General features: G+C 45.9%; 1 long non-coding RNA gene across 1 annotated transcript; it reads right to left on the bottom strand.

Annotated features, from left to right (window-relative positions):
- Nucleotides 1-4,401: 4,401 nt before the first annotated feature.
- On the bottom strand, nt 4,402-21,380 carry LOC134478534 (uncharacterized). The gene is made up of 2 exons (XR_010051233.1): nt 21,031-21,380; nt 4,402-4,843 (listed from the first exon to the last, which is right to left on the bottom strand). It is a non-coding gene; the product is annotated as an uncharacterized LOC134478534 (long non-coding RNA).
- Nucleotides 21,381-22,182: the final 802 nt, after the last annotated feature.

The following is a 22,182-nucleotide window of genomic DNA, read 5'->3' as shown; positions in this document are numbered from 1 at the left end:
TTTCTTCATGATTGGCCTTTTCCCATGTGTTTCTGATCTTCAGTTTGTAAGTTTTACAGGAAGACTATATTCTAGGACTAACCTAAGACCACTCTGGTGTGGGAGGAAGAAAGAGAAGAAATAGATTTGTTTGCAAGTGCATTTGTCTGCTTGGGCTGCCATAACAAAGTGACATAGACCAGATGGCTTAGTCAACAGAGATTTATTTCCTCATAGTTCTGAAGACTAGAAGTCCAAGGTCAAGTTTTCAGCAGGGTTCATTTATCCTGTGGCTTCTCTCCATGGCTTGCAGATGGCAGTTTTCTCTGTGTCCTCACATGGTCTTCCCTCTGTGTGTCTGTCCTAATCTCCTCTCTTATAAAGACACCAGTGAGGCTGGATTAGGATGCACTGTCATGACCTCATTTTAACTCAATTACTTCTTAAAGATTGTATCTCCAAATAGAGTGACATTCTGAGATAGTAAGAGTTAGAGCTTTAATATACGAATTCTGGAGATCACAGTTCAGCCTCTAATACTTGGAGATCACTGATGTGAACTCAACTGCTCTGGATGAGCCACGATTGAATCCCAAGGAAGAGATGAGTATAGCTTCCTTCCTTAACCATAATGAATTTGGTCTTCTCGAGGATGTTTTATTCTAATTGCCTTGCCCAAGTATCCAAGCTCATTCCCATGCCAGCCATAAGTCAGGGACAAAATTCTCCATGGCTCAGAACCTCCTTGTGTTTCTTCTGCCCTCATTTTCCATAGAGGACCCTCATTTCTAGGAAGAGAGAGTCTCTCTAGCTCCTGACAATGGTCATATCAAGTCAGATGTGAAGGTATAAGCCAAAGGAGGCACAATAAATCATTGGATAGGGGAGGGAAAGGGAAGTTTAGGACTGACTATGCATGGGCATGTGACCCTTAGCACTTGATTTTAATACCAGCTTGTATTCTTCCACCTTCTCCTCTTGGTCCTCACCCCTCATACTGTGCAGCCACCTGGCCCCAGAAGACAGTAGGTGCAATGGAAAAAGTTCAGGTTTGGGTTACACAGATCCAAGTTGATCATTTTTGTGCCATTTGCTAGTTGTGTGTCTTGGCCATGTTGCCTAATCTTTGAGGGCCTTGATTTTCTCCTACATAATTGAGGACAATAATATCTACCTTACTGTAGAATGGGGAACATTGCTTGAAATCATGCCTGTAAAGTACATGATACCTAAATGGTGCCTCCCCACTCTCATGATGAAGCCTTATCCTTCAGTACTTCAGAACATGAGTGTATTTGGAGACAGAGTCTTTAAAAAGTGATTAAAATTAAACAGAGTGGATTCTAATTCAAACTGACTTGTGTCCTTATGAGAAGAAGAGAATAGAATACTGAAGCAAAGAGAGACCTTGCAAGAAAGAGGGGCAACACAGCTGTCTGAAAGTCATGGTGAGTGCCTCAAAAAAAAAAAAAAAAAACCAATCCTGTCAACACCTTGACATTGGACTTTCATTCCACAGAATTATGAGGGAATATATTTTTATTCTTTGTCTCACCATTGTGTGGGATCGTGTTACGGTAGCTCTAGCACACAAACATGGCAGACAAATTCCAAGGCTGCCCCCAAATATTCCTGTTTCTCTCCAGGTATTATTCAAATAAGAGATAGTTGGGCCCACTCAGAATGGTTACTCCATGGAGCTAATGACCTGAGAATCTAAATAAGACAAGATACAAGTGAATATGAGAAGATTTAAATTTTAGTTGAAGACATTGGTGAAGGAGGGGTTATTGGAATGGTAAAAGAAACAATGAACAGGGGAGAATTATTCAGGAAATTAAAAACACAATCAAGTTGTGTTCATGGACCTTAGCAAGCTCCCCATCTGATGACACTGTCATTGTGAACAGTGCCACTCCAGATACCTATTCATTCTTTCTATATAAACTCCAGATTTCACAGATAACCCTGAAAACAAATGGGTTTCCTGTTAAGCAGCATACTCAAATCTGCAAGAATTTAACCCAGGTCTTGTGATTTTAATTCCCTAGACTAACAGTTGAGGGATAAGCTACTCATCTTCACTGGTAAGGTGAAAGAAGGATATAAAAGAACTTATTATCTGAACATTTCAGAACCTTCAGAGCAAATCTATTCCTTCCCCTTCCAAAACCTAGAGCACATTCTGTGAGATGAGATATACATTTTGTTTGCAAACCAGCTTTTCCAACCAAGCTTGTGCTTGGTTCACACAAACATTGATCCCCATCCCAATTAAATGACACTTTCTTACCCACAGAGCTAGAGGTCTGTAGACCAGCATACCACTTACAAGGTACAAGTCCTGATACCGAAGCACCTCCATGACATTTGTTACTAACACTGCACAATCACATGACAGTATTTGCATCATGAGGCTTCGTGTAGGAAGTACCTGAAATGTAAGAAACTAGATGAGGTTGGCTGTGGGGAGCTCCAGGGGAAACGTGTCTGCATATGGTGTGAACGCACACAAGAAGCCCATTCCTGCACAAGTGAGAACCTAAGGCTGGGTTACCAGGCTTTCAGATGGTGTGTGACTGGATCACAGCCCCCAGTGGTCTCTCAGGTGTTTCCTAGACAGACCACAGTTTGCACAACCTGAAAGGCTATAGCCCTGCACAGTATCAACCACTAATAATTGCATAGCAAAGGTAACAGACATTTGAGGGCCAAATCACTTTCGATGCCTTTACCACACTGTGGAATATAAAGTATCAGCTTCTGGGGGACAGGCCAGAAAGGAGGGTTTTCTGAGAGATGTGTCTGTGGAGAGCATGTGCCCCACAGAGGGAAGTGGGGCCTGACTCCACACCTCAGACGGCTTGGGGTTTCCACAAGCTGCTTGCAGAATTTACCAAGGGACACCTCTAACTGAGGGCAGAAAAGGCTGGACTCTTTACCAGCTGGATATTCAGAGACAGGCCATAGCACAGTGATAAAAACCCTGATTGATGTCAGATTTCATCCCTGGAATTAGAAACATGACTGTTTTTGAAAAGATAGTGTTTGGAGATATTACTAGGGTAAGGATCATGAGATGGGGAGCTGATCCTGGATTATCCTGAATGCGGACAATGTGAGCACCAAATGCAGCTATTCAACTCCTCCTACAAAAGAGGCAGAGGCAGATTCATAACCCACAGAACAGAAAGCCATGTACCCACAGAGGCATTGGATAGAGTGATGTGGCCAGAAGTCAAGAACTGATAGCAGCTACCAGGTTTTGCAAAGGTCAAAGAACAGGTTCTCCCTGGAGCCTGGAGGATCCTGGCCCTGCTGACCCTGTAATTAAAGCCAGTGAAACTGACTTTGGAATCTTGTCTTCCAGAACCATGAGAGGATACTTTTCTGTTCAAAGTCATCCAGTTTGTTTGTATTAGTCACTTTCCTATTGCTGGGACAAAGTACTCAACAACTGAAACTTAAAGGTGGAACGGTTTATTTGGACTCACAGTTTCGGTGGTTTTAGTCCATGGTCAATTGGTTGTGAGCAAGAAATATCATGGTGGAAGGATATGGTGAAATAAAGCTGCTCACTTCATGGCAGCCATGAAACAGAGAAAAGGGAGGAGCCAAGGACAAGAACACACCCTTCCATGTTAAACCTCCCGTGACTCACTCCCCACTAGCTCCACTTCTGAATGCTCTTAGAGGGACATTTTAGATCTAAACCAATTCAGTGGTCATTTCATTTATTTTATAGCAGCCACAGGGAGCTAACATGCAGACTACCCTGGAGGTTGTCACGAGGAGAGACAGAGGAGAATTAGAACCAGGTGGGGGCCATGTTGAGAGGGAACCAGTATAGGTCATGGAGGGCCTTGACTTCTAGGGTCACTGGGAGGGGCAGAGCTCCAGCAGAGAGACACTGGAGGTAAACCTGAGGATTAAGGAAGACAACTCAAGTGACCACCCAGAAGATCAAGGAAGGACAGACCTCCTCAAGGACCCCACAATGCAGAGACCCTCATGAACGGTGAAAGAATGCAAAGCTACCTTCACCCCTGCTCAGGTAAAGGTGACCTCACCCCTTCCCCTCTCCCAGGTCTGACCTCTTGAGGAGGAAGAACACAGGGCAGAGAAGACCACAGCAGGAAGGGAGCCAAAGTAGCCTCTTTCCCAAGGCAGCTTCCAGCCCTGAGCAGACTCAGCTAGAGTAGGGAGGAAAATGGGATGTTAAAATGTGGAGTTTTGACTAATATCTTGGCCCGGACATTGAAATTCCAAATTGAGACTGTTTTCCATTTAAAGCGACCATTGGACAGACTATTTCCTAAGAGGAGCCGAAAAGTGAGAGCCTGCCAAGGTTTTCATCCCAAGCCAGGGAACATGAGTTGGGCTGCATAAATCTTAAAGGACAAAAGCTGAGGTTGTCTTCCATGCATCTCACAAGCTGGGTTTATTCAACATGCTGCTTATACAGAGACTGGTGAAAACATCTCAGTGGAATGAAGAGGAGCTGAGTTCCGGTGAAAGGAAACAATGCAAATTTGTTTTCAGTATCACTTGCAAGCTTCCTGAGTGGAGCCCTCGGCCTGGAATGACTTGCATTGACGTCAGCTGAGGTCGCAGTATCGTGGCAGCTGCAGCTCTGGCCTCGGCCTTGCCGCCGCAGCCCCCAGGCAGAAAACACACTGCATTTGTTTCATGGAAGATTAAAAACATTTGCTGCTGTGGCCATAATTCACAACTTCTGTTATCACTGGACACAGGAATACAGAACAAAACATACTTAGCACCGACGTCAAAACCCAGAGGAGACCAGAGGTGCCACGTGAGGGTCACGGACAGCTGGGGCCAGCATGCCATCCATACTGTCCTCCTGGAAGGCAAGAAAGAGAAATTTGTGCCACACATCAGGAAGTCCTGTTTTGAACTCCATCTTGTGCATGAGAGTGTTCTGCGTCTGGGCCCCCAGGAGAAGGAAAGGACAGGGTCACCTAGCCCAGGACACGCTCCTCTGGTCTCTGGGATCCAGTGCAGCAGCAGCAGCAGTCAGGATGGGAGAGGAAGTCCTCACCCAGGGCTAGTTCAGGCTGGCTTGAGTGGCAGCAATGCTGATTGTTATGTGACTGAAACCCTGCATCCACCTTGGACTTTCTAGTCCTTTCTAGAAACCAGGATGATGCTCTGGTAATGTGGCCCATGTATCACAGGTTGGTTCCTCTTCAGAAGTTCTGGTGCAATCTGTTATTTCCCAGCCAGAGAGAACTCCACACCTGTCTACACTGCTGGATCCTTAAATGATCATTTCTGGAAACCCATCCCAAAATGTGAGGTGACAGAAGCCAGTAGACCCAGGGATCCTTTTCCTTTGTCTGGTCCAGGACAGATGGTCTTTTTAACTAAACCGGTCTTTTGGATACAAGCAGAGGAATATGTTGGACATAGTATCACCTACCTGTTATCCCAGCATTCTGGAAGGCTGAGGCAAGAGGATTGTAAGTTTGAGTATAGCCTGGCCAACTTAGCAATTTCATGAGCCCCTATCTCAGAATAAAAAATACAAAAAGGGAAAGCTGGACACGGTATCACATGCCCATAATCTCAGCATTTGGGAGGCTAAGGTAGGATGATCACTGCACATTTGAGGCCAGCCTGGGGTACAAAATGACTTCAAGGCCAGCCTGAACTGCATAGTGAAACCCTGTTATCAAAAAGACATACATACATGAATATATGCATACATACATACATGGTTAGTTCATGAGGGCTTTAAATCCAGCAGTGGATTAATTCACTCAACACAGGTGCTGATAACGGAAAGGGCTTGCTTACCTGCATCACTATCTAACGTATTCAAAAAGGAGCTCAGCTGTTCCATCTAGACCCCATCATTGTTTGACCAAATACCAATAGAATGATCCCAGACTTCCTAACATGGATCAAACTAGCTTGTCCAGCTTTTCCCTCCCCTGCACCCCCAGGCCAGAAAATGTAGGTTCCTTGCTGGTTGCCAAGTGTGGGGTGAAACTATACATCTGTATCCCTGATATTTTCTTTTCATGAAATCCCCCACTCTCTTTCTTCATAAGTTCTTCAGGATGCGTGAGGAATGTTATGGCTTTTATCTAGATGCCTGCCCCCCACCAAAGCCTCATGTAGTCATCAAAGGGACTTTTCAGCGTTGACTGGACCTAGAGTGTGTGATGCTGGGATCAAGGTTAGGTGATTACTGAATTACTCTGCTGATTGGTTTGGCATAGTTCTGGGAGTGGCTTATGAGAACATCTTCCCTGGGTGTGACTGCTACCACCCTGCCACGGAGCCAGCCAATTATGGACTAAAACTTATACAAACTGAGCTAAATCAACCTTTCCCCCTTTAAATTTGGGTGTCAGGTATTTTGTCCCAACAATGAAAGAAAAGTAACTAAGACAGGTATTTCATTCCTTCTTCAGCTGGACTTTATCTGACTTTGTCAGACAGACTTATTAGGAAGGAGAGTTGATATCACTGAGCATTTTCTTTGAGCTGTTTGCTAGACTGGTCACTTTACTGTATGACACATTTAACTTTTATGCATTAATCCTAGGGATAAAGCAAGGATAGTATCATTTTCTTGAGGATAGAATAAAGTAGGTGAATGGGTTCAGGTCAGAATACTTTTTCTGTAAAGAGCCAGTAATGCTAAATATTTTAGCTTTGACAGACTGAATGTATTTCTGTTGTAACTACTCTGCCCTTGAATACAAAAACAGCCATTGATGACAAGCTCTAAGCATGTTCCAATAAAACTTTATTTATAAAAATAGTCCAGATAAGGCATGCTAGCAGTACTTTGCCAATTCCTGGTTTAGACTGGAATGTAGATGTGAAACTCTACACCAGCCTCAGAGTTTTTCCTTTTAGTCCTCTCCTCTTTGGCAGGCCTAGATGCTCTTACCCAAAGCCTCCCAGACACTGCTGAGAGCTCCAAAGATGATGCATAAAGATAATTTGCTCAACAGAGGGAGAACTGCTTTGCCAGGAGTGCTGAGTGTTTTGATAATCAATCAATCAGTCAGTCAAAGAGAAGCCTCATTAAGCACATGGTGCTATACCACCCAGAGACAGGGAGCTGGGGAGGTTTGGTCTATGATAAACAGCACATGGATAGATGAGAGATCCTCAGTTCCTGTTATCCAGGTCCTACTCACAGGTTTTGTTCTGTATAATCTTTGAAAGTCACATTTTTATTTTCTTCATTTGAACAATGAAGAAATTCTAGCAAATGGAAACGTATTTCTGTGCAACAGAGAGCATCTCAGCAAGGGCTTCTCAGAGGTGTCTGGAAGGAGGGCAGTCACACATGAATGGCCTTGGGTCAGCCTGCACCCTGAGGGGGTGGCAGAGCAGCAACAGTACATGGGCATCAGAGCATGGACTCAGGGTCGGGAGAGATGTAAAAGGAATGAGCAGTGGATTGAAGACTCGGAGAATTTTGTGCTATCCTTGCAAGAAGGAGGGGACTCTCTAGTATGTGTGTAGATCAAGAGAGCAGGGAAATCCATACCAGCTGGGGCTGGACAGGACGTAGAGATGAGCTGAGGGGGCTAGGCAAAGCCACCCAGAGCAATAGGAATGGGGTGAACTGGCAAGTATGCGTACTCAGCCGTGCTGGTCCTTCACTGGTACATCCTCAACTCAGTGCTCATAGGGGCCAGCGTTACGAGTAGGGGGACGATTTTTAAGAATTCCACAAATGTAGATTGTATAGGGGAGTTCCCAATCTTTGAAAATTGAATAATATAAAAATTTAAATCAAATGGTGCCAGCCAAATAAAATACAGTTGGTCATATCTTTCCCAAATTACTTGGTGATAACCACAAGTGTAGACGGTGAGGCCAGTTTCAGAAAGCATTTCAGAGAACACAGAACTAGGAAGCAGAGCTGACTGCAACCTCCACACCCCACCTGGCAGGAGGATCCCTGGACAACTTATGGGGATCACTAAACATAGGATGCCAAACAGACTTGAATTTCAGGTAAGAGACCAGTGCTTTTTTAGTATAAATATGTCCTGCTTATCACATGGGACATACTTGTATCCCCCATATTGTTTGTTTATCTGAAATTCAATTCAAATTTATCAGAGTATCTTGCATTTTTGTTTGCTAAAGCTGGCAGCTATTTCTAGAATGTCGACCTGGCTCCAGTGGGTCATGCAGTCCCTTCTCTCCAGGCAGCAATCTGCCCTTAAGGACACAGACACATATTGCACAAGGCAGATGCCAAGGGGAGAAGCATGTCTGAAACACACTAGGAGGTTCAGGCTTGCCACCTTTGACATCCAAGGATGGATATTCTGGAACCATCTCAACCCCTTCCCAGTTGTATGTTCTTTGTCCCTCTGAGCCTCAGTTTCCTCATCTCTTCAATGAATATGGAAATTTCCTTCATACTAGATTGTCCCAGGACCAAATGGAATAAATATGAAAGCATACTGCACAGGGTGACATGAGGCAGATATGCAACTAATGTTTGTTATATATTAAATCAAAGTCCTTAACCTCCCAATGCTGTTTGATTCCTGCAGCACCTGGTCTGTAAGCTGTGTATCACAAGATGGAGCAGGTGAGATTCCTACAGGAAGGAGGGACACAGAGGTACTGAGCTGCTGGTGAACTTTCCCAGTTACAGTTCAGGGGAGCAGAATGCCCTGGTTTTCTATTCTTTTTGGATTGCAGGCCAAATGTACAAAAAAATCTCCCTTCCTAACTCTGGCTTCAAGGCATGGTCATGGCTGCAAGTGGCATGAGACAGCTTCTAAAGCAATGTGTTCTTTGAAAGGCTCAGAAAGACTCAGACCAGTTCTAGCGACCATCCATCCCTACTCTGCCTCTGGCCTCTGGGAGTCAGGCCTGCAGCGGAACAGCTGGGATGGCTTTGAACATTCCAAGGAAGAAACAAAACCTGGAGCTTGAAAGGCTTTGTTTTACCCACTTCTCCCCCACACTGCCTAAAAGATGACAAAGGACATCTGTGCTCGCAACATAAAGGAGCCTGGACCACATACTTATCCAATGCTAACATCCCTACCCCCTAGTCCCCCACATATGTATTTAAAGATCTTTGAGGGAGTCACTTCAAACTGCTTCCCTTGAACATGAAAGCTATTCCATTAATTTGCTCAGGCTGCTGTAACAAAGTGCCACAGACTATACAACTTAAACAACAGACATTTATGGCCCCTCAGTCCTGGAGGCTAGAAGCCTGAGATCAAGGTGACAGCAGGCTGTAAGAGGATGCACTCCAGCATTCTCGCCTGGCTTGTAGATGTCATCTTCACATTCACAGCATTCTCTGTATGGCTGTGTCCAAGTTCCCCTCATTACAAGGACACCAGTCCTATGGGGCTCATGCCTGCCTGATGAGCTCATTTTTGTGGTCCTCTCTTCAAATAGTGGCCCATTTGGAGGCACCAGAGGCTAGGCATTCAACACAGGAATATGGAGGAGACACAATTCAACCTGTAGCAATTACCTACTATGTTAGAATAGAATAAAGTCTGTGAATCCAGAAGTCTGTTGTGGTTAGCTATTAAAGTTGATCACAAATACTCCTGTACTGCAGGGATGGATCTCAAACTAATTATGCTGAGTAAAGGAAGCCTCATAAAAAGGGAACATACTGTGTGACAGCACTGGTATAAATTGAACAAAATGTAAACTAGTCCATACAGTCACAGAGAGCAGTCTGGCTTCCTGGAGACTGTGGAGTAGGATTGTCTGGGATCGGAATACAAGGGGGCAAGGAAATTTCTGGAAATTATAGCCATGCTTATTGTCATGAATGTAGTACTAATTTCGCAGGTACAGTGTGGATCAAATTTATCAAACTATAGATATATATCTATATCTATCTGAGATATACGTGTGTGTGTGTGTGTGTGTGTGTGTGTATTTGAGACAGAATCTCACTTTGTAGTTCAGGCTGGCTCTGAACTCACTATTAGCCCAGGCTGGTCTTGACTTGTGGTGATCCTCCTGACTCAGCCTCCCAAGTGCTGGGGTTATATGCATGCACCACCACACTGGGCTCAAACCACAGGCATATGTTTTTAAATAGCTGCATTGTATGTTAGCTGACACTCAATTAAAAAAAATTTTTAAGAGAACTCATGTATCACTCTCTCCCTGTTCTGTGTGGCATAGGGTAAAATTGAGGCTCCTTTCCCCTCTGTAATGAAGACTTACTTTGACTGGGAAGCTGTGGACAGAAAGGATAGAAGTCACTCCAGGTAGAGATGTTCTGAGTGAGTTCATGACTCATTGCCTGAGCAGTGCTCCTACCTTGGGACAATGGCTGAATGTGTTGAGAAGAAGCCATCAACCACAAAAGTCCCTACCTTGGCCAGCACCCACACTATCCACGCCAGTTATGCATCGCAACAAGAAGTCAATTTTTGGTATTTCATGTCACTGAAGTCTGAAGCTTATTATTTCAGCATCTATTGCCTTTTCTGACACACAAACTGGCAAGGACGCACAATGGTCATTTGGCCAAGGCTGGATGGGTATCAGGCAGGAGGCAGAAGCATGTGGCTGGAGCATGAGCGGAGTTTCCTCCCTGCACACACCTCTGCTTTACCACCTCCTTTGTGCATGCACAGCAGCCCCAGAAGCAGACTACACTTGACCTATATGAGGACTGTGCTGGAAAGTACCTGTCTCCAGAGGACTGGTAGAAGCAAGAAGAAAGTCAAGCAGACTCGTGAGATCTAGAGAGTCAAAAGTGGGCTACATAAATGACTTTGAGTCTACATTATCCAATTGTGATACACAAGCTAGTGTCTTAGAGCTTCCAGGTTGTCTATCTACATACACAGAGAGAGAGAGAGAGACAGAGAGACAGAGAAACAGAGAGACAGAGAAAGAGAGAGAGAGAGAGACAGCAAGACAGACAGAGATCTGTGCTGTAGACATAATCTTGAGATAATCTTAAACTTGGGTAGCCACCAAAGTATCACCAAAGAACTCCGCCATCCCAAATATCAAGGGGGTAATGCGTATTTCTAGCAAAAATATATTTCAAATATAGCCCCTACAAATAGATAGACTGAACTGAACATACCAGGTTGGCTTCCTGCTATCTGGGAAAGTCGGGAGGCTTAATATCCAGGTCCAGCACCTCCTCCAGCTCCCTCTGAGCAGATGCTTAGCTTGCATACCCCTTAATGTCTCCTTACAAGCTGACCCATGTGACTTCGAAGGCCCCCCTGTACATGCAGGACTGTGGCTCTCACCTCCTATGCATGATTTGGCAGCTTCCTAGACACTAAGGCCTTCTGGCATACATTTTATATAAATCTGATTATAGCCTCATGACAAAACTGAAGTATATGCTCTTATAATTTTTATTTTACTCACAAGGCCCCATATTTACGAAATCACACAGCTTTCCGAGACAAAACAGAAGCATCCCGAGCCCTCTGCCTCTGCCGCCCAGTTGATGCTCATAACCACGTGCTGCCACTTCTTGAATGTATGCTAGGTAGGAGCGTGCTCACCCACCATGAATTCTTTTTTATCTTTGTATTATGTTAGCAATCTGAAAATAAGTAAAGGTTTACTGTGGATTATCTAGGTGATCTCCTTAAAGCAGGAGCTGCCTCTTGATGGAGCCAGAATTTACATTTGTGTTTCTTCACCTGGTTCAAAGTCCCCTAAAGCAACTGCATGAAACTTTCCAAGGTTCATACCTTGGGTGGGTCTGCATATCATGGGAGTCTCAGTGCTTTATCTACAGAAAAGAAGGAGACTTGGAGGAAATGAGGGACAGAAGAGCAAAGAAGGAAAATGTTCATTTCTACCCAACCCTAGACGGAGAAATCTTCACAAATTCCAATTTGTTTTGTTCTTGTTTGTTTTTGGTTTTGCTTTGCAGTACTGAGGGCCTTCCAGATTTCTAGAAGCCTAAAAGGAAGCCACAGTGGGCCTTCGCAATACCTTCCATGCCTTTACCCCAAGAGAGAGGAAGGTACAGGTACAGGATGTGGGGCGAGTCCAGGAACATGTGGATAAACTGAGGTCTCTGCTGGTTCATGGTGATATTGTGGAAATGAGCCCTCCCCACTCTGCGCATAGATAGGCTGTGTGGGTGAGATATGGTAATGGATATGATTTCTCTCTCACTGTACCCGGTGAGGGGTGAGAACCCATTAAAAACAGGTCCATGTGCTGTTTTTAAGGATGGACATAAGGGGAAGCTATACAAATGGGAGCCAGCTGAGGCAGGCAGGAGTCAGTTCAGATATTACAGCTCTGATCTGGAATGGCCCCCAAAGGCTCGTGTGTTGAAGTCTGGATCCCCAGTGCAGTGATGTTTACAGAAGTGATGGGATCCTGAGGGCACTGATCTCATCACTGGATTAACTCCACTGATGAATTCATAGCTGAATAAGTGGTTAGGAGGTGGGGTTAGTTGGAGGAAGTAAATCATTGGAGCTGTGTCCCTGAAGGGTACGTCTTGCCCTGCCCCTTCCTCGATCTCTCCCTCCCTCTGCTTCCTGCCTGCCATGAGATAAGCCACTTTGTTCCACCATAGGCTCTTCACCACAGGCCCAGAAACAATGGAGCCAAGGGATCATGGACAGAAACTTCTGCAACCATGGGTCAAATAAACCTTTCCTCCTCTAAGTTGATTTTCTCCAGTATTTCATCACAGCGACAGAAAACCGACTAAGTCTCTTGCTCATCACTGAGATGAAATACCTAACAGCCAAAATTTAGAGGAAGAGAGGTTTATTTTGGCTCACGGTTTCAAAGTTTCACAGTTCTAGACACAGAAACAGCATAGTGGGAGGAGCAGAGGAAAGTTGCCAGGGAAGCAGAGAGCCAAGTAAGGAACTGGAAAGGAGAGAGACCCCTCCACACCACACCCCTGTGACTCACCTCTTCTGATCTCAGCTCATAAAAGCAAGGTGCCACCATAATCCAATCACTTTCCAAAAGCCCGGTTGATGAACACATGAGGTTTTGGGGGACCTTTTTGATCTAAACCGTAACACTGACACAGGTTTCTTTCTTCAGTCCTGTCCTCCCTCAGCAGTTCCTATGTCTTGAGCATCTATCTGGCATGGATGCTGAAATATGAATGGAGCTCACGCTCTGGCACTGCTGGAAGCTGGAGCTGTGGAGGTGCTGCCTGTGGGTGAAGGGGCAGAGAGGGAGTCCAGTCCTATGGCACCTGAAGTGAGGACCCATGTGTAACAAAGGCTGCCGTTCAGGTAGAGGGGTAACTGCTTCCCAGCCAGCAGGCCTCTGAACCCCAACAGCCAGTGGAACTGAATTGCAGACCCTGGGAGTGGGGAGTCCTAGTGGACGGAGGAGACCACAGCCCTCCCTTGGCAGACCAGGAAACTGAGGGTGTGGATTTGCAGCCAGCTCTCCGTGAGAGCAGACTGGCCTGCCAGGCCCTCTAACCACCAACATACACAACAACATCGATGTGCTCTGCCTCACAATTGAATTTATGAGGTATTTTTATGGTAATGAGTTGGAACTGAACACACATTGAAAAGCTGCACAAATCACTGCAATCAAACCTGGAAAATGCTAGTCTCTCCCTGCATCCCCAACACAGGCTCTTAAAACTACATGCTCCTGCAAGGTGCTCACAGGCTAATTGTTGCCAAAGAAGAAACTGCTGATTTACATCAGCTCTCAAGAGACAGGAGACAGCACAGGTGGGTCCTGAGAGAACAGGCCCAGGTCAGCCTGCAGGCTTCCCCTTCTCAGAGTTTCCCTCCACTAACCAGCACAGTGACTAGGCAGCCTTAGGGCACCTGCAGCGATCTGGTTACCTGTCCACCTGTACTCACCATCCCCCATACTCTAGGAGCCCCCCACCTGTGCCTCTTAGCAACAGCAGTTTGGGGCCCCAACCACAAAGCCTGGGACTTAATTTGCCTGTTTCAAAACTCCTGTCCATACTTAAAGACCTTATCAGTGACTATCAAAGCCACTTTTTTTTCCCCTCCAAGAACCGTGGCTCCAAATAGAAGTTTCAAATCTGGCTAGTATGGGCTTACAACCTGGATAGGGCATGACCCAGCAAGGAGGCAGGCCAGCAACCAAGAGCATCGCCTGCATTGAGGGAGAGGTGCCTGAGATAGAGGCACAGCGCTAGCCTCCAGGCCTGAAAACCCAGTGGTCTCAAACTGCACTGCTGTGAAAGCACCTGGCTATTTGTGTGTTGTATAAGGGAACAATCTTGTTCTCAGAGAAGGCCATGCCTATAATCCATACACTATCAGTGCAAATAAGTGTTGACTAGGTAGGATACCTGGGAGATGAGGCTCAAGACCATTTCATCTTGGCAGGGAGCCTTTATCTAATATTCTTGCTTCACAGGGCTACCCAAAAGGGGTTTTAAAAGAATGTCCTGGGTTTAAGTCCCAGCATTTTACACCATATATATATATATATATATATATATATATATGAGAAAAAAGTTCCAGTTTCCATTCATAGCACAACAGAAATAATTAAAGGTTTGGTGTTGCATGCCTATAATCCCAGCTACTCAGGAGGCTGATGCAGCAGGATTTCAAATTTAAGAATAACTTAGGACCCCATCTCAAAAATCAGTAAACAAACAATAAAAAGTAGTTCTGGGGCCTTCAAAAGGTGGCCTGCAGAAATCTTTCACTGAGGCACATTTTGTCACAAAACAAAACCATTCTTATGTTTGCTTCGGTAGGTATGGACCCTCCTTACATGCTTTTGATTATAATAGTGATGCTGAGAAACCTGCATCTAAGGAACAGCTGTTTGGAGGAACCTCCTGGCCACTGGATGTATGTATGATATTATTTCACGTTTGTTGGTGGCTGACTTGTTGCAGCTGCCCTTTCTCTAGGAAAAGGGCTGCATGGCTCTGTATTGATCCCAGAACCATGGCCTGGATTCTGCTTCTGCTTCTGTGACATTTCTTAGCACTTTGTTCCATAGAACTTTGTCACCCACTGGCTGCCCTGTGGCTGGTTCTCACAAGCTCATTTTGCATGCAGCCCTGGCTTACAGGTGCTCAGTGATATTTGGGATAGGAGGGAGGAAGAAAAGGTGAACATTAACAGCAGAAACAAAGTTGGCTTTTAGTAGGAGCAAGGCTGGGGAACAAGGGCCACAGCACCTAAAGGACTAGAAGAAGCACCCCAAGTGAGGACTTTCACAGAGAGTGGCTCGTGTTCCAGTCACCTGAGTATGCAAAATGCAGTCACATACCTGTGGAGGAATTTGGCACCAAGAATGTGGCAGGATGTAGGACCTATTTATAGAGACTGTCCCAGAAAATGAAAAAGGGTGAGGACTCAGGAGGTGTGAGCAATGACTACCCTGGTTAGCTAATGGCAGTAGTTACACAAACTGGCTTTGGGTGAAGTCCAGCCAAGTGTTACAAAGAGCAGCGCCCACAAAAGGTGCCATGCAGGTTGACAGCTGGGCTGGGCCCAGGTCCCTGTTCTTACGTGCCATCCTTCCTTGCACCAAAGGGAGGCTGGCCTGTTCTACACCACCTTCATCACTCCACTGCCCTAACACTTCCTCCTAGGACCTGCTGACCAATGTGCTATGTCAAAATGAAGCCCATTTTGAAGCCTAGACTTTGTGGCTTCATTGTCTCTGGTTTTCCTACCTGAGACAACTCCAAAGCAATGCTCTAGTCACCTTCCCAGGCATCTCCCTAATGAAAAACACAGTACTTGATCATAGCCAACAGAAAAAGCATTCTGGATGGTGTAGTTTGATTTTAGAAGCAGCATGTAGCCACCAAGGGCACAGTGCCCACGTGTGAACATGGTACACTCAGGCACATGACAGGGAGCCAGCATGCATGCAGTTGCACAGGAAGAGAACCCCAGAACCCTGGTGGTCATGGCATATTGGGCACTGCATTATCCCACTGCATCCTCACATCTGACACCAAAATGAACCACAAAGGTTCACCCTTAGTAAATGACACAGCCACACTGTATCAACTTGCAGACCCCACTGCAAGTTGGGGTCTTCTGACCAAATGAGGAGATGTGGGAGTGGTCATCTCTCATATGGGGGACAAGAGCTCCACCATGTGCTGCAAGGACTCTGTCAGGTTTACTGAGGACCTGCTACATGTCATACATTATGCTAGTATGTGGGCTACACCAAAATAGTTATTGCCCCTTGAGATGTTTATAGTCTGTCAGATGAGAGTAGCAAGGAACAAGTACAGTAATCCCCATTATTTGCAGTTTTACTCTCAGCTACTTGTGGTCAACCATGGTCTGAAAATGAAATGGAAAAGTCCAGGAATAAACAGTTCCTAAATTTGAAATGGTACACTGTTCTGAGTATCATGATGAAATGTCTCCCATCTCACTTGGTATGTGAATCATCCTTTGTCCAGTGTATCCACAGCATATGTGCTACCCACACATTACTTAGCAGCCAACTCAATGATCAGACCAACTGTCTTGATACTATGGTGTTTGTGTCCAAGCAAACATTAAATTAAGCTTTATTATAGACTTGCGTATACATCAGAAAAGGTATAGTACACATGAACTCTTGTTCAGTACTATAAAAATCCATGAAATCATAACATAAAATGTGACTCATCTGATAAAAAGGTTCTTTGTGATTCTTCTTACAAACACCACAAAACACAAGTCAAACACAAGCTCCTGATGGCGAAACAGCTACGCTGTAGCAGGCCAAGTCAAGATGCTTTTGGAGACAGATGTCTGAGAGTATTTTGAAGACTTTGATGTACTTGGAAATTTCAAGCTTGAAAGATCAAGAAGCAAGAAGAAAACACATTCAATATTTTAAAGAATCAAGGGATCAAACTCCTCAATTGACCAACTGGAGACTCAGAAAAGCAGTGATGTGCAACTTAAATCCAACAAGGACAAATTCTAGCTAGGAATGGGCTTTTTACCCCTTATGCACAGGAATGAGATCCTAAAGAAATGCCAGGCATGCCCATCAAATGCCCTCCTGCGTAGCATGATACAGGCACTACACCAACCAGAGAAAACACCATCCTGGGCTTGTGCTCCTGGACCAATTTCAAGGTGACAGGATACTGCAAGGGATAAATAACTTGATCCATGGAGGACCAGTGGTCGGCCCAGAGCCTGGCCAAGCAGTTCTTCCCACTGCTTATGGAGAGGAGGTCAAATCTCCCCACCTGTAGCACTTAGGCAAGAAGAGGAGGGAACATGTATGTCATCTGGCACCGATGACAAAGTGGTTGATGAAAGCCAAATCCAGTCCTTCAGTGAGTCACACACAAGGTTGAGTTTGAGCCTAATGTGCAAAGAGCATGGCCCTCTCTAGAATCCTGACTTTGGTGCCTGAATGGCTGTCATGATCTAGTCAAGGTCTCCCATACAGGGTTAGGCTCTGCAGCCACATCTCCTTAGCAAAACAACAGGGCTGGGAGAGGAAAGGAAGAAGAGTCTGTAGGGAATGTGACCCTGATTTCCTGGAGAATGAAGACGTGGATGCCACTGCACAGGCTGGAAGCTGAACGGCCTGATGAATAGTAGAGCAGGAACTGGGGACTCAAGAGTCCAAATGAGATCCAGCCCTCTCTTCCTGATGCCATTCCTCCCTCTTTGAAAGGTTCTTTGTATATTTTAAAGTCAAGGGAAAGATCTGGACAAAAGAGAAGCTGTTCCATTCACAAAGTACATACCTGTTGGAACAAGATATTCATTGGGGCATCAGGCAGGGAAGGTCAAGGGGCCCTGAGACAGCTTCCCGCGTCCCCTGGCAATGGCCAGGCCTAGCACACCACCCCACTCTGAATCAAGGGCAGGGCATGCTGCCACCATTACCAGCTGCTCCTCCAGCACCAAAACAAGCCATGCTTTTCTCTTTCCCACGCTCCTAGGTTGAGCAGCAGGTGTGGTCCACTGCGGCAGGTTGACATCAGCGAAAAACACATTCCTGGCTCCTTCAATCTTGGTGACACGTGCAGTTTCTGAGGCTGGATTGCACGTGACCTCTGGGTCAGAATCTGTTTACTCATCCACACAACCCACTCATTTATCAGCTGACACCCTGCCCTTGAGATTCTTCCCTGCACAGCCCCAGAGGTGCCCAGAGGTGTCAGGAGACCCTCACACACAGGAACTGTGGCAGTCTCCCCCACCCCACCAATGATGGTACTGGGAGCCCCTTGCTTGGAAGATGCTGATGGAAAGCCTGCTCCTTCTGACCCATCTCTATCTTGTCTGCCTCTTTAAATCCACCATCCTTCCATCCATCCATCCATCCATCCACTCACTCATTAGGTGCCCCCAGTACCCAGCTTGAGCTAAGGAGTACAGAATGGAATGGTGACCTAAACCCAGCAGGAGTGTCTCTGCACATTTCATGTCTCAGCGAGAGGAGACATCAGAAATAAGAAAACAAATAAACCAGTTCTGTGAGTGATGCAAGGTATGATGGACAGATATGGTTAAGGTTTGAATTTTTAAAAATGTATTACAGTAAAAGACATATTGCCATGAATTTCCCTTAGAGTATACACCCTTCACTTCACACACAGTCAAAATCATCATTCTTTCCACTTTCTAAAAACAATCTGGAAGTCCTCTTTCATGAGTGTCTTTAATTGTGCTGCTGTAGCTGCCTTGACTCAAAATATTTACTTTTCACAGTCATTTTGACTTTGGGAAAGAGCTAGATCCGATGAATAAGGGCACACAATATTGTTTTTATTAGGCTGCCTTTTTGTTGAAGAGGACTCACCTGAAGCACTCACCATATTTTCTATCACATTTTATAAAGACACTCAAGAAAGAAGACTTCCAGAACTGTTTCAGAAAAGTCAAAAACAGTAAGAGAAGTGTGTATGAAGTGAGGGAAACATTTTGAGGGGTTTCCTGATAATGCATATTTCACTGTAATAAACTTTTATTTAAACATTCACTGCACATTTTGATCACACAACATAAGCACCATGGGAGTGTCAGAACTGGCAGAGGGACATGTGATTCATTCTGCCCTGAGAGAAGACACCTGAGTTGAGGCCAGTGTCCCCATCTGGTTCCCCAAGGGGAGCAGTGATGGAAGACCTGTGTTGCTATGAGAGGCAGAAGGCTTGGAGACACGATGTTCTCCTAGCTCATCAGACACAGCAGGTGCTGGTGCAAGCTGTGGCTGATGGTGTATGCTGTGGAAAATCCTGAGACCTCTTGCTCCAAGGGACAGTCCTTTCTGGACAGCTGCTGGAGCAGAAACCCACACGCTCCCTTCCAGAAAGAATGTGAGTATAGCTGGCTAAACCAGGAATACTACACCCATCTGAAGACAGCTTAAGATTGGCCTAATATCCTCAGGTGACACCAGAGAGCCAGTAGCTGCTGACCTTCTAGTCCTACCAGTCACAGTGTCCTGGAGACCCTAGCCAGCTCCTGCCAATATTCCTTCTCCCAGGGGACTGGAATTCTCACCTAGCTTGTGGGGGAGACCCTATGAGGTATCTGGGGTTTTTTTCTCTGTAGAGGGGCTGTTGCAGACTGGCTTCTGCCATGTGACACAAGCATCAGGCCAGGTGGAGGTGCCTCCCCTTTGGAATATTACAGCTTCCGCGTGCCTCCCAAGGTGTCAAATGACCTTGATTCACACTGATGAAGTAATGACTTTCAGTCTCAACCTTCCCATCTATTAGTCTAATTGCGACACAGCCCTCTATGCACAGAACCAGTTCCCAGGAGCCAGCTCAGGGAATCAAAAACGCCTCCCAGGCTCAACTTACCAAACTCGTGGTCACACAACCTTGCAGGTGCCTGGAACTGCCTTGGCACACAGCCACCGAAGATCCAGCAATAGGAAAGCATGCAAGCAGAGGCTGAAGAGTGGAGCTCATTCTCAGCTCTCCTTTTGCCATGTGACTTTGGACAAATGGTTTAACCTCTCTCAATTTTTGTATCTAGACTATCAGTAATGATACAGCTATGGGAAGAAACAAAAAGCAACTGTGTACCCATTCATATAAGGGAAGGTGGTTTTGCTCTGTGGAAAAACTGGTCACAAGTCTTTACCCAAGGAGTTCCTAGGGCATGAGAATTGATATCCACATACAGACAACAACCTAATATGACGTTTTACGTATTTCAGCCAGTAAACTTCCAGTAGGAAATCCATGCAACATTATAAAGCTTTATAGTAAGATGCCAAGAAATTCCTATAGATGTAAGCATAATGCATGTATTCTTGACCTGAGACTAATCACCTGAACACCCATAATTGAAATGTGTGTTGCAGTAACAGCTACAGCATGACCCTCTCCTGAGATATGGTGGGTGGGCTGTGAGCCAGGCCAACTTTCTGAGCAATTTCCTCTGTAGCTTCCAATTTATACAGTAAGGGAGAAGAAACAAGGGGCTTCCCAAAGCTACTGTGCCAAGTGGATTCCTCTTGGGTCAACAACTCTTCTGCCCACCTGGGCCCATTATTCATCAGAAGGCCTCTTTAGAAGACATAAATAGACTTCTAGAATTCTATTTATTATCCAAAAGAGGGACATGACTTGAGTCCTTCCTAACCTATAGGCAATAAGAGTAGCATGATTATGGCACCCAAGGGCTTGGATGTCAGTGGCTACAGACTGAGCAGAGTGGACAGGAGCTGGGAGGCAGGGGAAGTTTGCCACACCAGTCACATGCCTTGGCTGGTGGCCTTCACCAGCATCCACAGAGGCTGCCACCAGATTAATGAGCAGGGCTTGTCCTCTTAGTTTTAGCCCTGGAAGACTGGAAAATGCACACACCAGCAGTAGCAGGCCCCTCAGAAAGAAGTACAAGAACCCAGGGACCCAAGGCAGCCACTTAGAAGAAGGCATCTCGGACAGGCCATGGCCAAAACCATCCTCCTCACTCTCTGCACACAGACTCCCCATCTCTATCTGTAGCCCCACTGCCAACCCAAGTTCACCCCTAATACCCATCCTCCTTCCTCTCATATCTAGGTCGTCAGACAGCTCAGCCCTTCTTTCCCCAGAGTCCTTCTCATGACCTGGAAGGTCCTCACCTCAGAGCAGGCTCCTGCTTAACCCCTTGGGTCATCCCTTGCCACCATGCAAGTAGGTGTCTTCCTCTCTGACCTGTGGCCAGGTCACTCCCGTTCTGCTGTCATGGCCTGCTCCCCTAGAATGTTGGTCCCCAAGTCTAGCTCTTTCTCTGCTCCTCTGTCTGCAATTTCCTTCTTCTCTTCCCCTCCTTTCTTGCCGCTCTCTGTCACCTTACACATTTTATTGTCCCTACAATACACATCATATTCTGACATGATCTTTCATTTTCTGTTGACAAATCTTGTAAGAACATCATAAAGATAGAGACACAATTGCCTTATTCACCACCATGGAACAATTCCTGGGCTACAACAGGGTACTCAAAAGGTCACTGGTGACCCCCACTATCACTACTACTAATCATGAGAACTTCAAGCAAACAGAGCAGGTCAAGTACACAGACCTTTCATGGTGACCAGTGACCAGTGTCAATCCTGTGGACTGCAATGCCTGGGGGACACTTAGTGCAGGGGTGAAGTCCCACCCCTGGCCTTCTTCCCTGTAGCACTATCCCTCCCTGCAGGCACTGGCGACAGACACAGTTGGCCCTGTCCTCTGCACTCCAGAGCCCCAGGCAGAAGAGTGCCTTGTGCCTTCTTGGCCTGACCATCAGGACAGAAAAGCTTTCCAATTTCCCCATCTGTAAAACAGGGACAAAGAATGCTTTGTCACCCCACCTACTTCTCACGGGTGTTATGAAACAACTGTTTGCTCGGAAAACACTTTGAGCAACTTGGGGAAAGGTGCCCATGGCTCAGATGGCGCCCGCTGTGCTCAGGCCAGCCAGGGAGGGTGAGACTGGCTTGTCTCCGGTCACTGCTGTACTGCCTCAGGGGCAGGAGGCACAGTAGCCTCTCTCGTGTCACTATTAATATGTGACAAGCCTATGCCACTGAGCCCATTGGCGGGACTGTGCTCCCCGCATAGGTCCGTGAGTTGGTGTGCATTTCCAGGTCTCCACACTACCGATTTCAGCAGAATGCAGACTTGCCATGACTGGGAAGTGATCCCTAAACCCCCAGCCTGCCTTTCACCAGGAAGTAGAACACAGGGTTACCTGGGGTAACCCATGGGAGCTCTTGCCTAGGGGGCAGGACTGTGGCCTTGGTGCC

The sequence above is a fragment of the Cavia porcellus genome, unplaced genomic scaffold, assembly GCF_034190915.1.
Source record: "Cavia porcellus strain 051 isolate PalLab524CR breed Dunkin Hartley unplaced genomic scaffold, mCavPor4.1 scaffold_13, whole genome shotgun sequence".
Classification (NCBI taxonomy): domain Eukaryota; kingdom Metazoa; phylum Chordata; class Mammalia; order Rodentia; family Caviidae; genus Cavia; species Cavia porcellus.
This window is presented reverse-complemented; position numbering and strand designations above follow the sequence as displayed.